The 24,714-nt window shown below is 38.1% G+C and overlaps 1 protein-coding gene across 3 annotated transcripts in view; it reads right to left on the minus strand.

Annotated features, from left to right (window-relative positions):
* ptbp3 (polypyrimidine tract binding protein 3) overlaps nucleotides 1–24,714 on the minus strand; it is an 87,147-nt gene that overhangs the window by 37,141 nt on the left and 25,292 nt on the right. The window contains exon 1 of one of the 3 annotated variants that reach the window (XM_088910192.1): nucleotides 7,986–8,043. The exons of the other annotated variants lie outside the window; for them this stretch is intronic. The gene's annotated coding sequence lies outside the window, so the exon portion shown is untranslated. Of the gene's footprint in view, nucleotides 1–7,985; nucleotides 8,044–24,714 lie in introns of those variants that run through there. 3 annotated transcript variants of the gene reach the window in all.

Below are 24,714 nucleotides of genomic sequence, written 5' to 3' on the forward strand. Positions count from 1 at the left end.
ACTCTTATTATTTTCCCTTAAGTAATCAAATACATACACAGGCCAACCACGATAATTATCTAAGTTGATGAGAGACCAGATCGTGTAAATGTACTACACAGAAAAGTGTGAAGCGCAACTCCAAACCTGGAGGTAATATTATGATAGCTGACTAGTGAACCTTAATTTATTTGCTTTTGTTCTGTTCCATTCCAGAAGAACAGCAACGAAAGTGTTTAAAACTGTTGTGTGTCTTAAATTATTTTGTAATTGTCATTTGAGTTTAATCCAAAAATAGTTTAATTACTAAATCATTTGCCAGGATGACCAGGTCAGATTTGATTTGAATATACTTCAAGCAGGACATACACAACTTCCATAAATGTGTAACAATAGGTGCAGGATTAAATACACACAAATTATTGAAATACTAGGCACAACTATTACACTACATAGTACTACTCACAGCATTTTCTGTTCAATTAACAATAACATACTTTCCTCCACCAGATCCCAACGAAGCAAAACACCAATTTACCTCTATAGGATGTTTCCAGCATTATTAACTGTTTTTTTAAAATATCATAGTTTCATTACTTTACAGCTCTGTTGCGTCTTTTATGCCCAACCAGGTCAACTGGTAAACTGTAGGATTGAAATGCAATTCATATGGGTTCTGGGTTTACTGATTAGCAGCGCCTAGACACTCTGCTTAAGAGACAGATAAGACCCTCAGTGGATGTGACGTTAAAATGTGAAAATCAGCTCACCTGAGTTCGTAATCAAGTATTTTAGGGTCTTTATCTGGGGAATAAAAATCTGGCTCATCAGAGGCCGTCACTTTTGACTAGTAATCAGCAGTATCACACTCAAGTTTCAGGCAAAGAGACTTTACATTAAAAATACAAAAGTGGTCAGCCTCTTCTTTTCGACAGCAACGGATTGCATTATCCCAAGGAAAGAAAGCTCAGGAGACTTTCAGAGCTCGCCTGAATCATGTAATCTATCAGCTGTGCCATTGCCTGGGCATTTGCTAAGGACCAACATCATTAGTTAAAGGATCAAATAGATTAGAAACCAAGGCCGCTGCACCCAGAAACCATATTCTAAGTTTGATCAGCAGAATAATTAAACTAAAATAAGCTATTTTTTTGTTCAATGAATCCTAAACCGTGAAAATATTCTACCAAAACATTTAGAACTACTTTGTACTATATCAGGGAGTACTTTTTTAACTTTTCTTATTTTTTAATCCAAAAACCTGGGTAACACGAAAGAAAATGAGTAATTATATTCAAACATACCAAACATATGGAGGCTCTTAAAAATGTGATGAAGAAAAACAAAACAGATTATTCTGTAATAGTGACTGCATGCACACTGCAGTATTTCAAACTGTGGGAGTTCACCTTCCACAGGTACAAAGCTGAACTGGTTGACTATTTAAATAAGAAAGGGACAAAAATGATAAAAAAGTGGTAATGTAAATTAACCAAAGCTTCTAAAAGTGACTTAAGAAGGATGATTATGATGACTTGTCACTAGACAGACCTTTTCTATATGTGAAAAATATTTTTGGTTACTGTTTTTCAGCACATTGTGTTACTAAATAAAAACATAACATCTAATATAAAACGTCAAGTATAGTCACCTTACATTATAGCTGGGCATTTTTTAAATTAGAAGGGTGCCTTTTAAACAAATTATCCTCGGAAACAAGGAAGTAAAACAGATTTTGTTCAATGTTGCATCCTCAGGCCACAGCTGCAGTAACAGAACTGGAATGTCTCCTCACAGATTTCCACCACAGACTGGATGGCATTCCAGCCCTCACAAAAACAACAATCGCTCTGTCAACAATTCACAACTGGATGGAGATTTCTGGCCTTCTGGACCAGCTGCTTGAAATCCACCTCCCATATGTACAGAGGGGTTCAGATGAGCAAGGCCTCAAGGTATGAGAACACTGGTGGAATACATGCGACACCATCACATTCCTCTCAATGATAAAATTCAATAGATTTCCCTATATCCCAGATTTACAGTAATACCTTAACATGCAAGCATGCAAGCAACCCTGTAAGGTGGAGTCCAAACATCACAAAATCCATAGCACTGGTACTGCTAAAACATTTGACATTGTTTTCACGTATTTTGCCTTCATATATATTATATACAGTTGTTTTTTATTTTAGATAAGATCTTAAAAAGTGACCACACAGTGCCAAAATATCTGGTAGTGTCTGGTGCAGTGAAAGATTACGTTGATTATATTACTTTAACCCTTTACGGCTTGAATTTTGTATTTAAGGTAAAAAAAGGGTAGAAGTGCTCATATATTAATAATTAATCATAATAATTGCTTACAGTTATATAGTGCTTTTCTGGAAGCTGCACTCAAAGCGCTTTACAGCTAATGGGGACTCCCCTCCACCATCACCCATACACTGCCCCACCTGGATGATGCAACGGCAGCCGTAGTGCAGCAGTACACTCACTACACATCAGCTATCAGTGGGGAGGAGAGCAGAGTAATGACTCAAGTTCAATAGAAAAAATATGCATGAAAAAGCATTTTTGTTCATTCACCCCCTACCCCCCAAAAAACTCTGCAGAGCGTGTACCTTGAAATGAATTTTAAATCTTTGAGAGACAAACTGTGACCAGCGTCCACCTCTATATTGCAGTCTAAGTAATGTTTTCTGAATTTGCAATCCTCCAGGCTCAAATCTGAGATCCTAGATCACAAGTACATGGACTTTTTCTACAGACAGGCTATACAGAGTTAAAATCTCCAATCTGAAGTTCCACTGCCAACTAATAACAATAATCAGTATACAGGTAAAAACACAAATTAATTCCCTGTTTTCCACTACATATTTCATTGTCTACACATAAATATTTGATCTAGAAATGTGCTACACCAATGGCAGCAGCTCTTAAGAGCATATGGGCATCTGCTAATTTACTAATAATTTACTCTCCTGGGAGATGTCCTGTTTGGAAACAAATTCTGTCTAAAGCTTTTTCATATTTCCCATACTAAGAGGATATAGATTAGCAATATTTAATATCTAAGTAATATAGCTATATATCAATCCATCCAGTTATAATGAATATATCAATGCTTATATAGTTATTACTCCCATCAGAATACCGACTCCCCAACTCCAAAACCAGTAGATTGAAGTTCTCATTCATACCTGTAGCCATATCCTTACTTAACACTTGATTTTCTATGCAAATATGTATGTATATTGTTGTTGTCGTCATGTTTTTTCTATCCATCTGTACACCAACACTGCTGCTGTAAAACAAGTTGCCCCCTCTGGGATAATACTCTCTCACTCTTATATATCAATCCCGATCCTGATCCTGCAGATACAATATGTCTTTTCTACAAGGCTCATCTCAAAAGAGCAGATACTACACACAATTCTGAAGTATGGAAGCTTCACTCAAAATCCATCATTCCCTCATAAATAGTGATGGCCATCTTGGTTATAAGTGTTAATAATGGCTAAGTTATGAAAAATGATTGTTAAGAAAAATAATTTTCAGATGTCGATTTTAAACACATCTTACAAACATGGACATTTAATATAGTCTTTTAGTTAAGGCTTCTTTTTATGAGGATTAAAATTAATCTGTTCCATTATAAAGAAAAACTTCCTGGACTTTTATCATTGTAACGCAGACCTGGGGTAAAACATCTAAATCGTGTTACTTTCTTAAATCTGTGGTGGAAAAAATTACAAAAGGAAAATACACTTTTGGGTGTAAATATTTGTAAACCACATCTTTGTTCTTAATTTTATTTATGGACAAAGCATTCATTTATAAGACTGTTCACAGCTGGAATTACATGGTGACGTACAGCTTCCTGGAATTGTCTTGCTTTCGTTGAAAGCAATGTTGGAATCTCATTCTTCACAGAATTAAAAACTAGATACAGTAAGGGACCAGTTGTCAGGTCATTTAAAATAAACTCAAGGTAATTCAACAACAAAATATAAAAAGAACAGGAACAGGATGTAGAAAAACAACTTTTTTTAAAGCCCAAGGCTAAACAGACATTAGAAATACTGCAGAACGAGCAACATACTACTGTACATACTGTACAGGCAGATATGGCATTGATCCTGCTACACTAAATACTTTCCACCCAGCATAATTTAATACAGTGTGACAACTGCCTTATTTCATACATCAATGACGGTAACTTCTGCTGAACATCAATATGACTTCTTAAGCAAAGGAAATACAAAGCTTTTCTAAGCTTTTATAGCCTATCACTTTTGCAGTGTTTTGACCAAGTATATGAGCATGTTTAAAAAAAACCATAAAGGACAAAATAGCACTGCAGTCTCACTTAGAGAATATTTTGAACATACTGTATTAAATATTAATTCATGTTCTCCAGCACCAAAACTAGGATCACTGCAAAATAATTTACTCTTATTTTTCAGCCACCATTATGATTTACCAGGAGAACACAGAACATGAATTAGAAACACAGCAATGTAGGCTACTGTGACTTGGCAACACACTTAGCATAGGATTTGGTACATTAACAAGGTTTTCCAGTCTTTTCTTTTAGGCTCAGAACTTCTAAGTACATCTGGGTCAAGCTGTCTAAAAGGGGATAGGACCATTCTTTCAGACAAGCACAGAGCAGAAAAGAACTAAACTTGTTATGTCAAAAGACTCTTCATGCAAGGGAGTTTTCACTACAAGGCCTATAATACTGTCCCTCCAGAATTTCAGAAGTTAATAACCCTCTCCAGCCACCACCACTATTTGAGAAGTTAATAAAGTATCTAGCTCATAGAAACTCCTCACACAATTATATGAATTCATATCTACTATGGCCTCTACTATCACTCTTCCAAATAAAGAATGAGAAAAAGACCCGTCAATCAGAACCAACAATATCTTCAGGAAACAAATTTTTAGGACCTTTTCTATGACTAGTAACTCTAAAATACAATTTATTCAACTTGATCAAAGTCTCATTGAATTGTTTATGGTTTTTAAAAGAGGTTATGCTATTTTCCTGGGAGATGTGATTTATCAAGAGCTTTAGCCATTGTGAAGCTCTCAATTCACCTCTGCTTTTCTAATTTAACAGAACAGTTTTCTTTGCGATAGTTAAGGTAGTAAGAACAGTGTATTATTTCAATTGGAGAAATCAAAAACTCCGAGATGACCAAGCAAACGCAGAGAAGGAGGGAGTGGAAGACTGCAGTCCATGGAGTAGGACAGTCCAGTAATTAGTCCTTGTCAGAGCTTTTGAACCCGTGGACAGAACTTCAAAGTATGTGAGTATTTGTCTGGGTGGTTAAGTCTATGTGTGCATGTGTCAGAGCCTGTAAGACCCATCTTATGCATTCTGCGTTTAGGATGTACTCTATGAATAGAGTTATATTGATTAGACTATTGAATTTGCAAATGATTTAATGAGCATATAATATACACATAACACTGGTGGTACACCACCATTAACTAACCATGAATTTATTGTATATTGACAAGAATTGTTATAAAATAAATACTGTCCCTTTAAAAACAGCAGCAATCTCAATAACATTGAAAAACATTATGGCACTACTGAAGAAATCTGTTGTCAGACCCAGGATTTTAACTACTGTCTTAGGCACAGCTCTGAGAGTCCAATCCGCATGGCCTGAAAATGCACTAACCCTGTTAGCCCCAAAAAGACAATATTTTATAACCAAGGCTGAATGTCCCTGTTGCTTATACTTACTTCCTAAAGCAAAATATCAAATCGCTTCTTAAAAAAAAAGCTTTATACTGTATCAGCGAGGGACTGTAATGTATATCCCCTTTTAACCCAAATTTTCCAGAGTATCACAGAGACATATAAAAAATGTTCATTGGCATGAAGAAAAAGATAACTGACAACAAGGGCCACTAGCACTTAACCTACACAACTATTTTCTCAGGAGCGAGACCCATGTTCCAGAGTTCCCTATTACATTGCAGCATTTCAATCTCCAGTGTTTTCAAACACAGCACACTTTATATACAACCTTTTTTTTAGGTCTGGACAGTGAATTGGTCTCTTGCATGGGATATATTGTAGTAGGCCCTTTCATTCTCAAGCATCCTTTTCATTTCCACAGACAAGATCTGTTTCATTGTGACATACATTATGTATGCTAGTCATCCCGCCTTCAGAATCAGATTTCGGTCCATTTTCGCAAGCAGTATTTAAAGAAAAGGCATTTCACAAATGTCAGTATATGACAATATATCCTTATCAGGCTCCACTGCAAATAAGTAAGAAGGCAAAGCCTGGATTATGAAGAGACTGATTAAACTTCCCAATGCTATCATATGAAACAAGAACAAAAAAAGGCAGGCATTAGATCAGTTAAAGGGCACATACTTGCAAAAAGAGGAAAAACATTATTTGGCAAAAAGAGCCTGACTGCAGAAAAGTGGCTTATTTAACTGACAACAATACTAATTTACTTCAAGCATAATACACATTTCACAAGTCATGGCAAACACAAAATAAAACCTGTATTGGGAAACACCATTATAAACTGTTTTTCTTTTGCAGTAACTTTGCTGCAGTAATGTCATATGCGACAGTGCATTGAGTTTTGATTCTGGTGAGAACTAAGATGCACACACTGGTTCTCTCTGGACTAGAGGGTCATGGGTTCAAGGCCTGGGTGAGAGAAACTGTCACATACTCAAAATACCGTTCAGCAGATACCCTGTTGTATAAAAGGGTACTCTCCCCGTTGCAAATGAAAATGTACATATCTGAAATGTGGCATATTTGGTTAAATAAAGGATCTAAAAAGTTTTTATACTGCTGAAAGCAGAAGAAAACACTGGAGCTTTCAGGTGTATTCAATTAAATCACTCTTTTACATGAAAACAGCCAGGCCTCCATTCTGCCTTCTGTAGTGTTGTTAGAACTGGTGCCTCAACTCCTGGCCTTGAGTTTGACTGTGGACTAGTGTGGCTTCTGTACAGAGTTTGGATGTTCTGTGTCAGGCTACAGGTAACCATCTAATAATTGACAGTACAGAACTGAAGTGGAGCTAATTAAACCTGAGAAAGATTTAACAACCTGGCAAATAAATCAAACATACTGTACAAATAGCAACTAACATGCAGTCAAGATGATTATATGGCAACTGAAACAACACAATAACACTGCGCATACTGTAGTCAGCTTACAACACATCCCTCCTTATCATAAACAAAATAAGGTAAAATTCCTTTTACCAGAGTAATACCAGAGTACTGTATCCATCACTCTTTTCACAGGTTATTTAGAGATGAAAAACAGGCAAAGGCACAATATATGACAACATATAGACTAGAACTCACTTCATTTGCTATGAATAAAAAATATACACATCTTAAAATTCAAGTGAATCCATAAAAATATTGCTCAACTTTTCTTCTTATTTTACTGAAGACAAAAATAATAAACAACGAACCCTGAATTAAAAATGTGTGCTACTTTACTCATCATTTTGAGAGCACGGGCATTTTTACTCTAAGTTTTTTAAAGCACACTTGGACATGTACGCGAACATATTAAAATTGGTACAGGAAAAAAAAACACATTTAAATGCATTACAATCATTTCAATATCTGAAGTTAATAGCCTAGGTCAAATCAGCACAGGCCTTTAATGTAAAATACAGCTCTGTTTCCTTCTACAGTAAAATCTTTAGAGGTAGAAAACAAAAAAAATATCAATAGTACTGTAGATGGCACTGATCCACTAATCAATTCCCTAGGCAGTGCAGCACACTTCTACTGTTTATTAAAGGTGTAGCTACTTAATTTGTGATTGGTACTGAGTGAGACAAATTATATACTTGTTTTATTTTAAGAGAACTACATAATTCCAAAGGATTCTAATAAAGAACAAGACAGTTTTCTACTGTTTTCTAATCAACCCTTCAAGCTTACAAAACCAGAGTCCATCTGCCCGGTGGTTAGTACTGTACCTGGCGCACATCAGCTGCTTAGTCTTCTTTTTGGGACATGATGACTTGTATGAGAGAGAGAGAGAGAAGCAACACAGAGAAGGAACAAGGAGTGAAGCAGGGAGCACAGGCGGTCCGGAGCACAATATGAGCATGCAGCGCAAAAGGAAAAGAAAAAAAAAAAGAAGGGCATTCAGAGCAGGAGGGGAGTAAGAGAGACAGAGCCTGAGAGAGTGAGTGCGACAGTGAAGGAGAGAGAGCCACAGGCAGAGGGAGACAAGATAACGAGGGAGGGGGAGGGAGGGAGACACTCATAAGAGGCTGAGCCTTTCTATAGCAGTGCATGCTGTACATGGAAGTGAGAGAGAGAGAGAAAGGGGAGGGGGCGGGGGGTATGGAATCTGTTGTGCATAAACAAATTAACCTCAGGCAACCAACCTGTCATTGGAACATGCAACCCAATATCCTTGCCTGAAAGGAAACCGGCGTCATGAAAAAAAAAAGGCGAGAGAGAAAGAGAGAGAGAGCTTCAACAGGTTGATTAGCAATCTCCCTAGAAACACAGGCTCTCTGGTTTACAAGAGGAACAGCTGTCCTGTGGGCAGGCGCCCTCACTCACTGGCTGGGAATGGGCAAGTGGGAGGATGAAGGCGACAGGGGGAGAGGGGGCCAGTTAGTTTGCATGTGCCTGCTCCATTGTCTACGGTATCTATTATTGAAGCGCTCCCCTCCGTTGAGTAACCGGATACGGCTGGACAAACAAAAGCAGCAACATACTCCAATTATCGGGCCCCGCTGAAAGGGTAGCTGGCACCCCATCTCGGCCGCTGCCCCGCGCCGCGTTACGGGAGGAACAAGGCGTAAAGAGCACTTTTCCCCTTGACCCATATCTAGCGCTTTCGCGGACCCGATGGAGGAAAAATAAACGCTAGCGCCTCCTCGGTAATCCCCGGAAAGGAAACATCATCAAGACCCCCAAGGAAGAGGAAGAGTCTTTTGCCATAAACAAAAACACATCTATGAAACGCATCGGTGAAAGTGGGATACTCATTCCCTGCCCACGCTGCTCTTTGTATGTTGATCTCCTCCACCTTCCAGAACGTTCAGTGAATTTTATACTTTTAAGTACAGCACCCAATTAATAATTTTTGTGAAACTATACTTAATATAGACTTATCAACACACCTGTCTTTATAAAGAATTTGTTTTGTTTTTTAATAATGATCAAATGCTTTAGCTATAATTTGGATTAACTGATCATTTTAATGTGATTTTTAAATTGTTTTTGCAATAAATGTCTCTTTTTGGGGAATTTGATTACTGACATCAGAAAAATGCCATTCTGTCAGATTTGGGGTGATCCGGGGTGACGATCACCCACGATGATGAATGAGGAGTTACCAACGGTAACTAGGCCCAGAAATGTTTTCTCCCTTATCCCTCTCTGCCCCTTCTCGTTCTTGACATCATGACATTTCCAAGCTAGTACAAAGCATGGGTTGAAGATGTGCAGCTTGTAGCTTCCAGCAGTAACTGCACAAATGACTAGCCTGAGACTTTCCTGTTGAACAAATCTGTAGATGAGAAATCTTTACCGGCACAATGAATTTGCCCATGTCACGTCAATAAAATGTTGGCGCACCTGCTTCAAAAGATTTACAATATTCTGATCCTAACTTTAATCATTTATTACTGCTATAAGTTATATTTCATCTGATGTGCAATATCCATTTAATATCTGTGCTTGTTGGCAAAGAATGTCAAAACTGAGCCTACAATCCAAACAGCACAGAAACATTCCAAGTCATGGTCAGGAATATTTTTTTGGCATCCACCAGCAAGACTCAGACACACATTTAGTTATCTGCTTTCTGAATCGGCTCATCAAACTAACGCAAATTCAAGTACAGTCACACGAAGCTCGACATGTGTGTCATGTGTAGGCTAGAGTCCAGAAAAAACAATGAGTTCAAAATGTTTGAGGAAAGAGACAGTACCCCATTCTAGGTCATTTAGTTCTCACAACCGGTATGTAGCACAGGTCATCATGCTCTCCAATGTGGCACTTGATATAGACATATCTGATGGCATTGCCTTTTTACCATTTCCATCTCCTATAGCTACAGGAAAGAATAACTACATCAGACTTTCAAAAACAAACACAAATGCAGGGCAATGGTCACCTTGGTAGCTCAGCAAAACCAAGAACCTGCCATTTCCTAAAATAAACTGATAAGCCAATGCTTACCACCTGGAGGAAGAGCAAAATATCACCTTGTTTTCTAACCCTGCTCTACACACTTAGACAATGTCATAAATTTGCACTAGATTTAACACTTTTTCACTAGGTGTACAATTTCACATTTCCATTTATCCCCAATAGAAAGTCTGAGGGCTCTTCCTGTAAGCTTGCTAAACTATTTGGTGCTCCGGTGCCACGCCCAAGGGTGAGCCATAATCGCTTTTGTGTGCGAGTGCAGGTTAGCCTGTCTGTGCGAGAGATGTTGGAATTCAAGGGAGTGGTGGCAGCACCACAAGCAACGCTGTAAGAGTCTGTGTACACTTGTCAGAAAAGGACGGACAGTCACTATAAAATCTCGTCACAGCTGAAAGCCAGTTGCTTCCAGTACTGCAAAAGGAAGAACTGTACTTTGAGACAGATATTACAAGGAATGGCTCACCCCCAGAATGGGATTTCTTGAACATAAAAGTGTTATAATCAACTCATTTGTTGTGCAGTTTTAAGATGTTTTATAAGAAGGGGTTCCATAGTATTGAACACACTATATGTTTAACCAGTTTTTCAGAGCACCTACAACAGGAAATGGTCATAAGGAGCGTTTCCTCGCTTGTATATGCAGGTCTTTTCAAACAATCAAGGCAAAATTAAGCAAACAGAGAGAGAACCATTAGGAAACTGTGATTTCCTTATGAAAGAGACTTAGTTGTTTATACTGACACATCATTTACACCAGTGTGGGAATGAATTAAAAAAAGATGTAAATTAAAAGTTTCACATGTATATCAAAGGATGATGTTAAAATTTAATAATACACTAAAGAACTCATTTAGAATACTGTGCGCAATTTTAGAGAAAAGATACTGACTGCTCTGGGATCCATTCAGATACAATTCAGGGCTTAAGGGAATATTCTGCACTGACAGGCCTAAGGAACTGATCCTTTTTTAGTCCAGATGAGAGAAGACTGTGAGGGGACCAGATGCATTTAAAATACACATAAATACAAACCAGGGGTACAGGTGGAAACTACATAGAAGTGCATCTGAAACTGAGAACATGAGGCACTTCTTTACCTACAGGGTTGCGGGAGTATGGAACAAGCCATGATGCTGAAAGCCAGATCCCTGGATCTATTTATCACTGCCTCTCATTTGTAACCTTTCTAATGTTCTTATACTGCATGGTCTAGCATGTCCAGATATGTTAAGGTACTGTATATATGCTAGAAATATACCATGTATAAATATGCATAGTACTTCAAATACAAAGTATTCTCTCTATAGAAATATCTTTGCCAAGTGAGCACATAGGTTTACTTATTTAGCAAATGTTTTAATTCAAGACAACATACAACTTATCACAAGTTTTTACAGTTCACTGTAGGTACATATTGTAACGCATTATTTAATGAACCTAGTGTAACAGTTTAAAACAAGCTAACCATTTTGTTACTGAAGCCGATACTGTGGCTTCCTTTAAAACACTTGGTTGGATGAGAACCTCAGATCAACTGATGACTAGCAACCAAAGGAGCTTAATTGGGTGAACGGTTATAAACAAGAGGAATTCATTCTTGTGCTCATAACATAACGAAATAAGAAAAAAGACTGCAACATGAAATCGCTTTCTTTCTGTAAGATTTCCTCCTTCAGGAATCTTTCTGTAAGAAACTCCTTCTGGGAGTTTTCAAAAAGGAAAATCACCTCAGTCAGGAATTGTACTGAAAGTTCAATGCAAAGCATGTTAATATAATTATATATATGTTATAATGTTTCCAGGAAGATTGCTGTAGAATACCAGTTCAGCCGATTGTACATTTTTTAGAAGTTGTATCGGGTCTTCGCAAATAAAGTGCCATCATTTATAAGCAGAAAATATTAGTTATGACAGCAGGACTCCCAACAACACAGAATATCCCTGTAAAAAAAAAAAGATTATTCTAGGTTCTGTACTAGTCACCACTACCTTAAGTTTGGTGGTGAGGGGGATAAACAAGAGGTAATAACAGACACTAAGCCTGCAGGTTACTAACATACAGCTCATTAGTAGGTGTGTACAGCTGGACAGAACACTGTTCAGAAGATTAAGGTTATTCAGGCCTCTACTCCTGACTAGCTGATTATGCATTTTCCACTCCAGGACTGTGGAAGACAAAGACTTGGGAAACAGAAACTCGCAAACTCAGGTTACTAGCAGGAGGCCAGACCTGGTGTATATTTACCTTTAATATTCTAGAGGAGAAATAAAGAACAGTGAACTGAAACCTATCCAGATGACTCGCAGACTATAGTGCACAGCCACGCGATCCCAGGGACTCAATAGAATTTTACCTGCGATGCACTGACAGGATTAAAGAGAAAAGAAACTCGACCACGGCAGCCACCAGCCTTTTCGTTTCCCCTCCTGCTCTCCATTCAGGGCACTGTTCCCCGGAGGGACTAGAGGAAATGACGTTCCACAAATATCAGCACTGAAAGGTTTTTTTTTTAACGCGAATCACCCCCCAAGAGGATTCGCAATAAAAATAAATAAAAAGAAGGTTCTGCAAATCACTTTGTGCACTGTGTCCGTTTTGCAACTGATAACAGTGTAGGTATAAAGTTCCTACTGGTAAGCCTCCCTATTATCACTATGTTTTTCAAAGGCTTTGAAATGATCTTGTAAAGAGAAATGCACATTACTATGGTTTTGAAATACACCTCTATGCATTTTTATAACATAGAGGTGTTATAAATTTATAACGTTCGCTACCTGACTTTTTGAACACCCTACCAAACTGCAGGATGTTCGCGATATGTGGTGTGCACTTGTGAAACTAAGCATATCCACAGAATCTGAAAAGTTACTCTGAATTTGCATACACAAGCGAGAATAAAGTCAGCTCCTTGTGTTCCACTATTTTAATCCCTATTTTAAGTAGGGAGCTGATGGAGACCATCTTATTCCCTGGCTGTCAGATGCCTACTCTAAGATGGTCAAATCAATGGACAACAACTTCTGTATCAACTATCAAGGCTTAATTATCTCTTCTAACTCATTATAAACGTCTCAATTTTCAGTTTCTCAGAAAGCACCATAGACAATAGAAATGCAGTTAAAAATAGTTCCAAACAACATTTACCACAGCGCTGTGCTGATGTGCCGCTTTTAAAAATTAAGAAAGCATTTGAATAGGAAAAAATGTTTTTACTGCATATCCACATATGTGCAAGTGCCACATTTTAATGGCTATTTTCCTGGTATTAGTCTTGGTATGGCTTTTTTCAATGACAAACACAAACGTATTCAGTTTAACTCTACCTGTACAATTCACATACTGTATATAACTTTCTCATTCTAGGCAATGTTCTACTGGTACCCTTGGTTTGAAAATCCCATACTTCACACCTGGCTTTCTCACCTCCAGAGAATCGAATACCAGGAAGAGAATGCTTGACGAAACCACTAGACATTTTTACAAAATGAGATGTGGCATTATGACAGCTGCTGTTTCATGACTACTGATCTATTAGTTAATACAAAGAGCTACTGTGGTGCTTTGTTAAGCGAAAGCTGTCTGCACATCATGACATCCCTCATGCAGATAATCAGTTTCTTGGTAACTGAATGGGATCTAACAGAGCCTGCAGATTAAACAGTCTGTGCTCTTACAAGCAATATGATCACAGGTTCTGCAAACAAGCCCTTCAGTCAGTGCTGCAGACATAGAGACATCTTAATACAGCACACAATGCAGTGAAGTTTGGAGGATTAAATCATATTGCCTTTTTAAAAGCCTTATTGCTGTAAAAGCCATTCTTAAGTGTGAAAGTGAAGACGTAAGACGTGTTTGTATCTTGCTTTCAGTAGCAAAAAGCAGACTCTTCCAGGCAGGGAAAGCAAAATGAAATCTTATAAAATAAGCATGCACAGTACATTCCACAAATTGTACAAATACAAAATATGTATAACAATGTAAGCCGGGTATTATAATTACACCATTTGATTCTCTGAGAAACAACCCTACTTTTCTAGTTTTTGAATTGCATGGTTCCATTATGGCAGCAACGTGGTGCAGTGATTAGCATTACCTCACAGCTCCGCAGCCCTAGGATCAATTCCAGACTTGGGGTGCTGTCTGTGTGGAGTTTGTATGTTCTCCTCATGTTCATGTGGTTTTCCTCCAGGTGCTCCGGTTTCTTCCCACAGTCCAAAAACTTACTGGGAGGTTAGATGGCTTCTGGGAAAAGTGGCCCTGGTGTGTGTGTGTGTGTGTGTGTGTCTGCCCTGTGATGGACTGGCATTGCATCCAGGGCATACCGTGCCTTGTGCCTGCTGCGTGCCTGGACAGGCTCTGGCTCACCCTCAACCCTTATTTGGCTTAGAAGTGGTTAATAAATGAATAGATGGATGGAGGGTTCCCATTATTTTAAGCTTTTTTTCCAGATTAAAGTCAAGTCCGAGTTAGACCAAGTGTTTGAAACGCATCACTTACAACTTATGGTAGCCACAGTTTTCTCTTTTTTTTTCTCCTTTCATTCCATGCAATGCAACTTCCTCAGACATTACTTAAAATGATACATGACTACACTATAAAGGCAGAGAGAGCTGAAAGAACGGTTAATTCACGACCCCTTGTGGTTATTAATACCCTTTAGGCCGAACTGACACGTTCAGGACTCTGTCAGCACTACATCATTAAAATCAATGTTTGTAATTGATACTGAAGTAAACGTACAGACTCACAAGGAGGGGTGAAGTGGAATGGAAAGAATCCCTCTGGCCAAATACAGTATATTCCTTGTGCTGTATTTTGGTAGAAACAAGCCACCGTATATTCTAGTGCTCATGGTGTTGAATGACAAGTCCTCGAGCATAATTGTTTTGCGAGATACCATCTGAGCCTGATGTGGATGCCCAAGAAGGGTAACTGCAGCAGTGTGTTTAAATAAATCATATAGCAATTTTGGACAATATAATGTAATACAATATTTATGAAAAATTAAAACACAGGGTAATACTTTTGTACTTGTTCATTTATGATTTAGCAACATTTTGGAAGCAAACGTCAATGTATGAAACTAGATTACTGCCAAGATGAACGCCGCGTCCAACAACAGATAAAGCAATTCCATATTGTAAGCAAAGGGAGGTAGAGAAACGTAATCTCGACAAGAACCCCCAGCAGCGCAGAGTCTGAAATATTTATGACATGAGTATCCATAAGGGATCTGTTTCACTGAAGACCAAGCCTGTCAGAGCTGGTTACCTTTAACAAGCTCCACTGTGAAAGGAGCTTCCCTGTTCTCTGTGATGGCTTTCTAGATTACATCTATGAGTTCACGTTATAATTTAATCAATAATTCCAACTAGCAAAAACTCTGCAGCAGTAATTAATTGAAATATACACCTGCAATATTTCCATTATACGAATAAAATGTTTTTCTAATTCAGACTCTGTGAATGAAATAATTCTCTTTTCTTAATACTGTAGAAATTCACTGATACAAAAACACATGGAGGTAGAAGCTGTTACCTCACAGCTCTTGGCCTCTTTGTTCCTGGAGTAGGGAGCCTTCTGTGTGAAGTCTGAAAGTTCTGTGTTCATGTACAATTTCTCCAGTTTCCTCCCAGTCTCCAAGAACACGCTCACTACACTCATTCACATTTCTGCATTTTCTCTGTGTGGGTACGTGCCCTATGATAGACTGGCATTCCAATAAGGGTGAAATCCCCACCTGCACCCCACATCTGTCTGTATTTAGCACCTTTCTTCCAGAAGGATGCCAAAAGCATTCTTTTTAATTTTTTTTGTAATATAGAACAAAATGACCTATACCTCACTTTGTCAAAGAGAATAGTTGCAGTACACTGCAATAAGTAAATCATTCTCTTTTTTTCTGTGGAATGTTATGGCTTGGCCAACAAAGAAATATGCATTATATTATTCAGACATCAATAAGGATGCTGAATTCAGCATCACTGCAAATATGTTGTCTACTATAATTCACCATCCTGTCTGCTGTTCAAGTCAATACAATGCAAACTAATCATATGCAAAGTTTATTTTGGTTTGGGAAAGCTTTATTTATATGAACCCTGTGCTGTTGTACACATTGATGGGAGCAGTATTCACACCCCCTGCAAAATTTTGTGCTTTGATTTTCTTTCACACTGTGGACATGCTTGTTTCTGCAGGAATGCATTCCTTAGTTGCATACCTTTTCAATGACATCCTTTCATCCTTTTTTCCCCAGGAGTTCAGAAACAGCTGTCCTGAGTGCAGAATCACACTGAGATGATTGTTTGAGGCCCGTAAAATAGAGCAATGTGCAACATGGCACGTTGGCAAAAAGAGGCCTGCACCAGTTCAATAACTCCCAACGCCTTCCTGTTGAGTGAAAGGGAACTACTGTCGACTTCAGCCAAAGAGGTCTACAACTTTAAGGCAAAATACAAATTTCTATAGCATCCTGAAAATGTGTCCTGAAACAAAACAGAGAAGTTAAAAGAAACGTCCTAAAGATGTCTTTTTCAATTATAGTTTTGGGTTCACATTAAAAAGAAACCAAATGTACACTGCCAGCAGTCAGGTCAAGGGGAAAGATAGAAAACTGCATTTGGGATAGAGAATTTATTTTAATTTGCAGAAAAAATATGAAGAGCATCCACATCTTCTAGAAAGTTCTTACCAATAAGACATGCAGTAGTTGTATACATTTTTCAGATCATCTTACAAGTAATATGTTGCTTTTATCAGATCTTATACTGCCGGATAAATACTATAATTTGGTATTTTCAAGGCCTACTATTTAAATACAGTAATGCTTCAAACATAGCATTAGTTTTGTCCTTTGGCAACTGGGTTTCATAACCAGATGCATACTTCCACTCTAAAAGCACTCTAACAAGATGATTTGCTCAAAACCACGCTTTCTCAAGGCCTTCTGAAAAATATATTATTGCTAGGTGTCACACAGACAGCAAGACAACAACAGAGCAGCAAAAATATGTATAATTATGTGCTGCAACAAAACAGATTTGCTACACTAACATACATTAAACCTTAATAAACTAGATGTCATAATTACTAACCAGCTTTTAATCGCTTAATTACAATGGTCAAGATATCATGTTTTTTTACATTTTTATAAACATAAACATTTTATATTAATATATAATTTTGTATTCAGATTATAAGCAAAATTATTCTTTCATTTAAAACAAAGTCTAATACTGCTATCATTCAGAACTTAACACGATTATGGTTTTAGGAACTGGCTCATAACGATCATGAGGCAAGAAGTGAACTAATGTGAATGAAGCACAAAAAGCATAGTAAATTTAATTAACAATGTTGATATCCTGAACTTGGCGCTGGTAAAACACGAATAGGCCTACTGGCTACGACCATTTGGCAAAAGGAACAAAAACGGCATACTTCATTCCTAACGGAGATTACAGCCTCTCCCAGCAGTCCAGCAGTGCAGCTAAAACAAACACAACATATGCTTATCACACAGGTACATTTCCAGTCTATAGCAGCTTAAGGCTGAGAAACCAGCATAAGAATTATCCTACAATGCTTGTATTATAGTACTACACTGACTCTGAATAGCCAGATTAGAGAGAGAATAAACACTGATATAAACTCAAGTCACACTTCAAATGGCTTAGCAATATTTTCTCTTAGTATTTTATCTATTATTTAGATAAGTTATCACTATTTCTTATTTATTATGTATTATTTAGCATGTTATCCATTTTATTCAATATGGATACTTTGACAAAAGAAGATCCCTGAACAGTGCTTTTCTTCTTAATAAAATATTTATACAGGTGACACAACACTAGATTTACACTCAAACACTGAGGTGTCCCCCCACCCCCAACAACCGCCCCCAGATGTCCTCCTCCAGCCTGCTGCACAACCCGCAGCCACGACCGCAGACGTGAAGCCTGGCTGCTTTCCCACTCGTTCGCCTTGTGCAGTGAAAACTGTGACCGCAAACTGAGCGCAACGCGATTCAAGCGCAGTATTACCTCGGCCCCTGAGCCTTCCTTCGACATCTCACAGACCGAGAAGGACTGCTGAACCAAAATAAAGGATGGCTGCTGGTCCAAAAGAATGAAAAAGCACACATTTGACATCTCCGTTTGCTCCGTCTGCAGGTTACATGCGTATATTTAACAGGACGCTGGCACTTCTCATGGGTCTCTATATTTTGAGGTTTTGCTTCATGAAGTAATGGTTATGTAGTACATGGGGGGGAAAAAAAAACTTACTCATCCATTCTTAAATTCAATGCTACCTCAATGCTAGAAGATTAAGTATAAACGTAAAGAACCAGAGGCTACAGCATTCACGGGGAATTATGAAATAGCAGGAAGTATGGAAACACCGCTAGGACAGGATGAATATTACATTAATGGACCAGATTTTTCAGGATAAACAGAAAAGAGAGGTGGTGGTGCAACCTACAAGTTAATAATATACAAAAATGGTACAGGCAGTTTAGAGGCTATAAGGGTTATACCGGAAAATAAAAACTCAAAGGGCTTAACACTAGGTGTAAGCTACAGACACCTAACAATCACAGATGCAAGCACTCAGCAAAGGTGATGTAATACTGGGAGATTCCAGTTTTCCTCACATAAACTGGGATATTGTAAGAAATACAGAAGCTGAAACAGCTTTTGAGCTAAGGCAAATAATCTTACTATTGACATTTTCAAACACAAAGGATGTAAAAACTGCCACTATAACATCAGATTACTAGGAATAAACTTTAGCTTTCTAAAGCTTCAGTTTAAAATAAGGATTTACAATTTTGAAAAAGGAGACTGTGAAGGAGCTTTCATGTAGTAAACTGGAGATACAAAGCCAAGAGAATAAAGATGGTCATACATGAAGAAAAATTAAATGCTCAAAATAATTCACAAAAAGCACTACCCATTAATTCTTCCCTGAAGTTCAAGTTTTAGAATATAACAAATGAGAAAACCCAGAAGGAAGAAAGCGCTTTACAGACTGTAAAAAAAGTGCCCAGGATTTGAAGATAGAAACAGAATATACAAGCATAGCTGAAGAAAGATATTAAGATATGTAAGACTTGCAAGAGGGAAACAGAAAATGATATTGCAATAAGAGCACAAAATACTGACACCCTTTTTTCAATACTTTAACAGTAAAGGTTCCATGAAAGAGGGAGTAAACTGTCTGAATGATAAATTGAGATTACAAATATAACATGAAAAAAAACAGGTTTAAGGAATACTTCAAAAAGCTTTACAATATAAGATGCCACATGTTCTAAAACTGAGCTCTGGGAGTATTGGGGCATTTTGAGGTTCTACAGGAACTAGGATGGTTAAAAAATAAATCACCAGGTGTTTTTCCAGTCATGCTTAAGGAAATGAGGGATGTTATTCACAGAACCCTAGCGAGAGAATATTTCAGCTCTCACTTAGAATGGGGGCAGTACCCACAGCTTGGAGAACAGCAGACCTAACACTCATTCATACAAGACAAGAGAAAACCAGGACACTATAGACAAATCTGTCTCAGGTACTGGTAAATTAAAGGAAAAGATAATTCAGCTAAATTAAAGGAATACTTAAGAAACTACATTGTGAGAGGATTTTAACGTGTTTAGTAAGGGAAGATTTTGGTTGGTCTAATTTCCTTTAACTAGCAATCTAGTTTAATTTGCAGATGATAAATACAACAAATGAATCACAGAATGAGTGGCATGGGAATTAGAAGCAGACACAGAGTGAGCAGAAACAGGACAAATGAAAAATGAAAACATGAAAGTGGCTAGCAATGCACTCACAGAACTGAGGTCCTGGGTTCAATTCCTGAGTGACACCTGTGTGGAGTTTGCATGTTCTCCTCAGGATTGTTTGGGTTTCCTCCTACAGTCCAAAGACATACTGATACAACGATGGGCTTCTGGGAAAACTGGCCGTGGTGTGAAAGTGGGCATGTTTGTGTCTGTGTCCTGCGATCAACTAGTGTCCAGGGTGTACCCTGTCCTGGCCTCCTTGTCGGCCGGGATGGTCTCTGGCTCCCCTGTAACCACTTTTTGGATGAAGCGGTTAGAAAAAAGATGGATGAAGTTATTGAGGCTGGTAACACAAAAACAAACTATACATTTCCAACAGAAGATACGTAAGGAGGCTGTGCAAATAAAGCAGAGTCATCTATGTCCACATCAAGAAAATGAAGGTCTGTGAAAAAGTTAAAAGCTGAAGAATTGACTGGAGGTTCCCGACTTAAAAATATTCTATGGGAACTGGGTTATTCAGTGGTTCTGCTGAAGAAATCCTACAGCACCTCACAGCAGGCGATTACAGCATTCTTTACCGAATTAAGAAAAAGGGAAAGGATCACAAGGAAAAAGGGAAAGGGAATAAAATCTCTGAGAAAAGGCTATTAAGAGTGTTGACATGGATGAACACCACTGCCCTTTTTTCCCCCACCAAAATGCTCAAGCACTGTGCAATCATTTCCCCAGCGGTTGCCATGCTTTTACTAGGACCATAATTCCACCCCGTCCAATGCCTGTTAACTCTGAAGAATGGTACCACTGCCATGTTTAGGTGCTTCAATATGAAATGAATTCTCCAAGCAGTCACAGGTATAGAAGATTTATACACTCTTATTGAGAGCTAGAAGCAAAATATCTAAAAACATGATGCCTAAAAAAACCCCATGAAGTTCACAGAGCAAGATTAAATCACACCCCTGCCGAAGACAGTGAAATGATCTGGTGACAAATAACTGACCCTGAACTCCATTCCCTTATACTATGTTTTTGAGTAATACATGTATTCTCAGTTTTATTTATGAAGCTTTATTGGCCCAAGAGGTTCAAAATGAAGGCTATGAATCGCCCACCCAAACAATCAGCAAGAAACTCATTTCTTGCTGACACTCATGTGTTTCATGTGTTAAAACCCAAGGTCTTCCTAGATTATACTGGTCTAGATTATAAGCATTTATATCACAAAACTCTGGTTTCTTTATGACATTCGAAAATCTAAATGCATTTCTATAGCAGGTCTTATTTCTGCCATGATTCTTTTAGCAGAAGTGTAATTTTAATTTTTTACTTTTTAGGGAAGTCACTTTAGACATGAATCTATAAAAAAATGATTAGGAGGATGAAGATGAAGACAGGTCTCTGTGCGATAAGTGATATATTAGAATACTATGCAAATACTAACATGCTGTAATTGGAATTTATATTACAAAATCACATTTGACACATGGGAGCTCTATTCAACTTAAATCTGTGCAAATCAGAGTACAAATTGTCAGTACACTGCAGATGCAGAGGTAACTCCATTATATTAGGTTTTACTGTATCTATTAAGGTTTGTTCTCATAACAGTAAATGCTTTGTATGGCAATGACACCAGTATCCTTATAACAGTATAAATTATTGTTCTGACTTCACACCTCTTGACTGGCCTCTCTTTCTGTCCCCTGCTCCCACCTCTCGCTCCTCCTCTCTCCCAGCTTTTGTTCTCCCACTACATTACCTTTGCTTACTGCCTTGTCTCTCTCACACCTGAAGAAGGCTCCACGGCCGAAAAGTTTCGTTTTCTTTCTTCTTTTTTTCAGCATGGAATAAACCTATTACTTGTTCCTTTGCAGCCTACGCATGCTGACGCAGCTACCCAGCTAAATTACTGTTCTATGCATAACTATTATCAATGTATTTACTATACATAGGGCCAGTAGGTATTCTAGGTATGAAGTGTTTAGTTTTTAAAAATTGTGTCCCCATTTTAAATGATATTCATTTATCTATGGCGTATTTTATACATGGGGTAAAAAAAAGCATTTAACATAGAAAGCTTTGAGGTACTGCTAAATTTATGTTATTTACTTTGACCACTTTAAAGCAATCCTGTTAAACGTGAATGGAGGTGTTCTGTCATTTTTATACTGGGGAAAACCAGATTGTATTTAATAGAACAAGCCTTTGAATAACACAGCACAGTATTGCCAAGTTTACTTCATCCATTTTGCAGTTACAGAATAGATGACATTCAATTTCACCAAACTGTGTAAGGATGTCCCATTCCACTTTAAGTTTTGCACCCTTGAAGACTCTTGCACTTGGAAGTCCCCATTTGCTCTATGTCACAGAAGCGTGGATTTGGAGGAAGGGCTGAGGGGGCTGTGCGAGAACGGACATGGCTCTTCAGAAACAGTGCATGAAATGCTGCCTCTGCTAGAGCTTATTACTGGTCATTATTTACAACCTGCATTTTGAATAACAGAGCCATTCTACACGCTGGATGAATGAAGATCTTGCACAGGAACTCAGAAATCATTTAATAAGTAATTGAAAAGTATGATTAGTCAAGGAAGCATGTAGCCGTGTTACTACTCTACAGAGTTCCTATAATTTTAATTACAGCCAAAAGGCCCAAATATAGTTTTCTATTAGTCCACCGACAAAATCTCCACTATTGTTCTCAGGAACGGACACGCTGTTAGCCAAAGACCGATGGAAAGCATTCATTTGTAAATAGGGAACACAATACTTCCAATTATCTCTGCAACCAAAGGCTGTAACTGTAGCTACAAAAACATGGCAAATGAACAGCAAAAGAAAATAAGCTGCGATCTAACATGAATAAGCATTTTTCAGACAGGATTTTTTTTGGCCTGAAGAACACTGTACACCATAATAAGATAGAACTGGATGGGTGCCAGGATTCAAACTTGCAATATTCAAAAATGACAGAATTTTCTTTGTTTCCTGTAAGCAGCTGTTTGCAAATTGTTTTGCTGCTGCTCAGACAAACACAGGACATGGTTTAGTGAGAACAGAAACCCTAGTGCTCAGAAAAGCAGCTCAGTACAGTAGCGACAAGGCCAGGAGTCAAACTGAAATTCCGATTTGATATAACAGGATATTTTATCGCCGAGGGAAAACTCAACGAACAAACTGCAAAAAACGAAGGCTCTTTCAGCCAGCCTTCTTCCTGCTATGACAGCATAAAAACACCTAGTTCACGGGTTTGAATGAACTGCAATGATGGACTGAACCTGTTCCACGTGCTACACACAAAAAAAAAATCTTGGCAGCAGGAAAACTAATGGACAGAAATCAGTTTTGTCAAAGTAATTAAATAAACACTGTTGCTATCCAACTTGATCAACACAAACCTAGGTCTCCATAGTAATATGCAATGGTTTTCTAACCCGTCTCAGATATTCTGTGGGGATAGGATACAGTCTTGTGAACATCAAAAATAATCTTTAGAGTATTAAAAACTGAGTGAGAAGCATCCAGAAAGTCACGTCTTGGGTCTGTCTGGCCCAAGGCAAGCCTTAACTGTTTATAGCCTATCCTGGAAGTATACGTCAGTAACACATTGCCTCCTCAGCTCTGTACATCTGTGGTTTTTTCTTAGGAGCATATTCCCAGCTTTTCAAACTAATTATTATTGCAGGATCAATTTTAAAAGCAAGCAAAACCTACCTGCAGGAGGACAAGGGACCATGGCCAGATAATACTGCACAGCAAAGTACACCAGCCCAAACACACTGGCACAGCCCAGCAAGCTGTATGACCTGAACCAGTCATGGAGATGGGATATAAAAACAGTCTAAAGGAATACCAGAGAGCACTGAATGGTCAGCAAATACACACTACTGAACACATCACTTTTATCAAACAACTGAAAGAGGCACAAATATGGCTTGTTAGCAATGAAATCATACACTCGAGAAAACAGCCTTGAAATCAAAATCAAAAGTCTAATAAAAACACAAGCAAAAGGGGAATGGTTTGGTACTGACTGCAAAAACGGCAGAAAGAACTTTCAAATCAATAACAGAAAACCACACAACACAGATCTGCCTCAGACACGGCGTGATGGTAAAACATTACAAACACAAAGAAAAGAAACGCAACTCAAACAGGCATTTCTGTACAGAAAAAATAAACTGAAACTGAAATCTGGGAAAAGTGGAATCAAAATGAATCAAAACCAGAAGAACGGCATTCATTGCTGTGACACTAACCTCTTCAGCTTCACAGTAAGAAAAACTGTAACATTTTTCAAAGGACATTGTTTGTATCGACTGGAGCATGCACAATATAACTTCATTTTGTAAAGTAAAATAGAACAGAAGCGTTTCAGAATCCAACATAACAATAGAATTTCCCCTTGGCCTTTACCAATCATGGCCCCCCAACAAACCGCATATAAAAACTGGCTTCTTTACTATGTTCTCCTCCACACCGATAGCTGTTGCCTGATGAGCGTACTGGTGCACTATGGCTGCCGTCGCACCACTTAGGCGGATGCTACAACTGGTGGTGGTGGAGGGGAGTCCCCATTACCTGTATAGCGCTTTAAGTGGAGTTCCCAGAAAAGCACTGTTTCACTGTTTCAAGATATTATTTTGTTTACAGTAAGTACTAGAAATAAAACAATAAAAAGACTTAGCTTGTCAAAACTGCACCATTTATTCTTATACAGTACCAACTGTTATTT

Source organism: Atractosteus spatula, chromosome 3 (genome assembly GCF_055471065.1).
Source record: "Atractosteus spatula isolate fAtrSpa1 chromosome 3, fAtrSpa1.hap1, whole genome shotgun sequence".
Lineage (NCBI taxonomy): Eukaryota > Metazoa > Chordata > Actinopteri > Semionotiformes > Lepisosteidae > Atractosteus > Atractosteus spatula.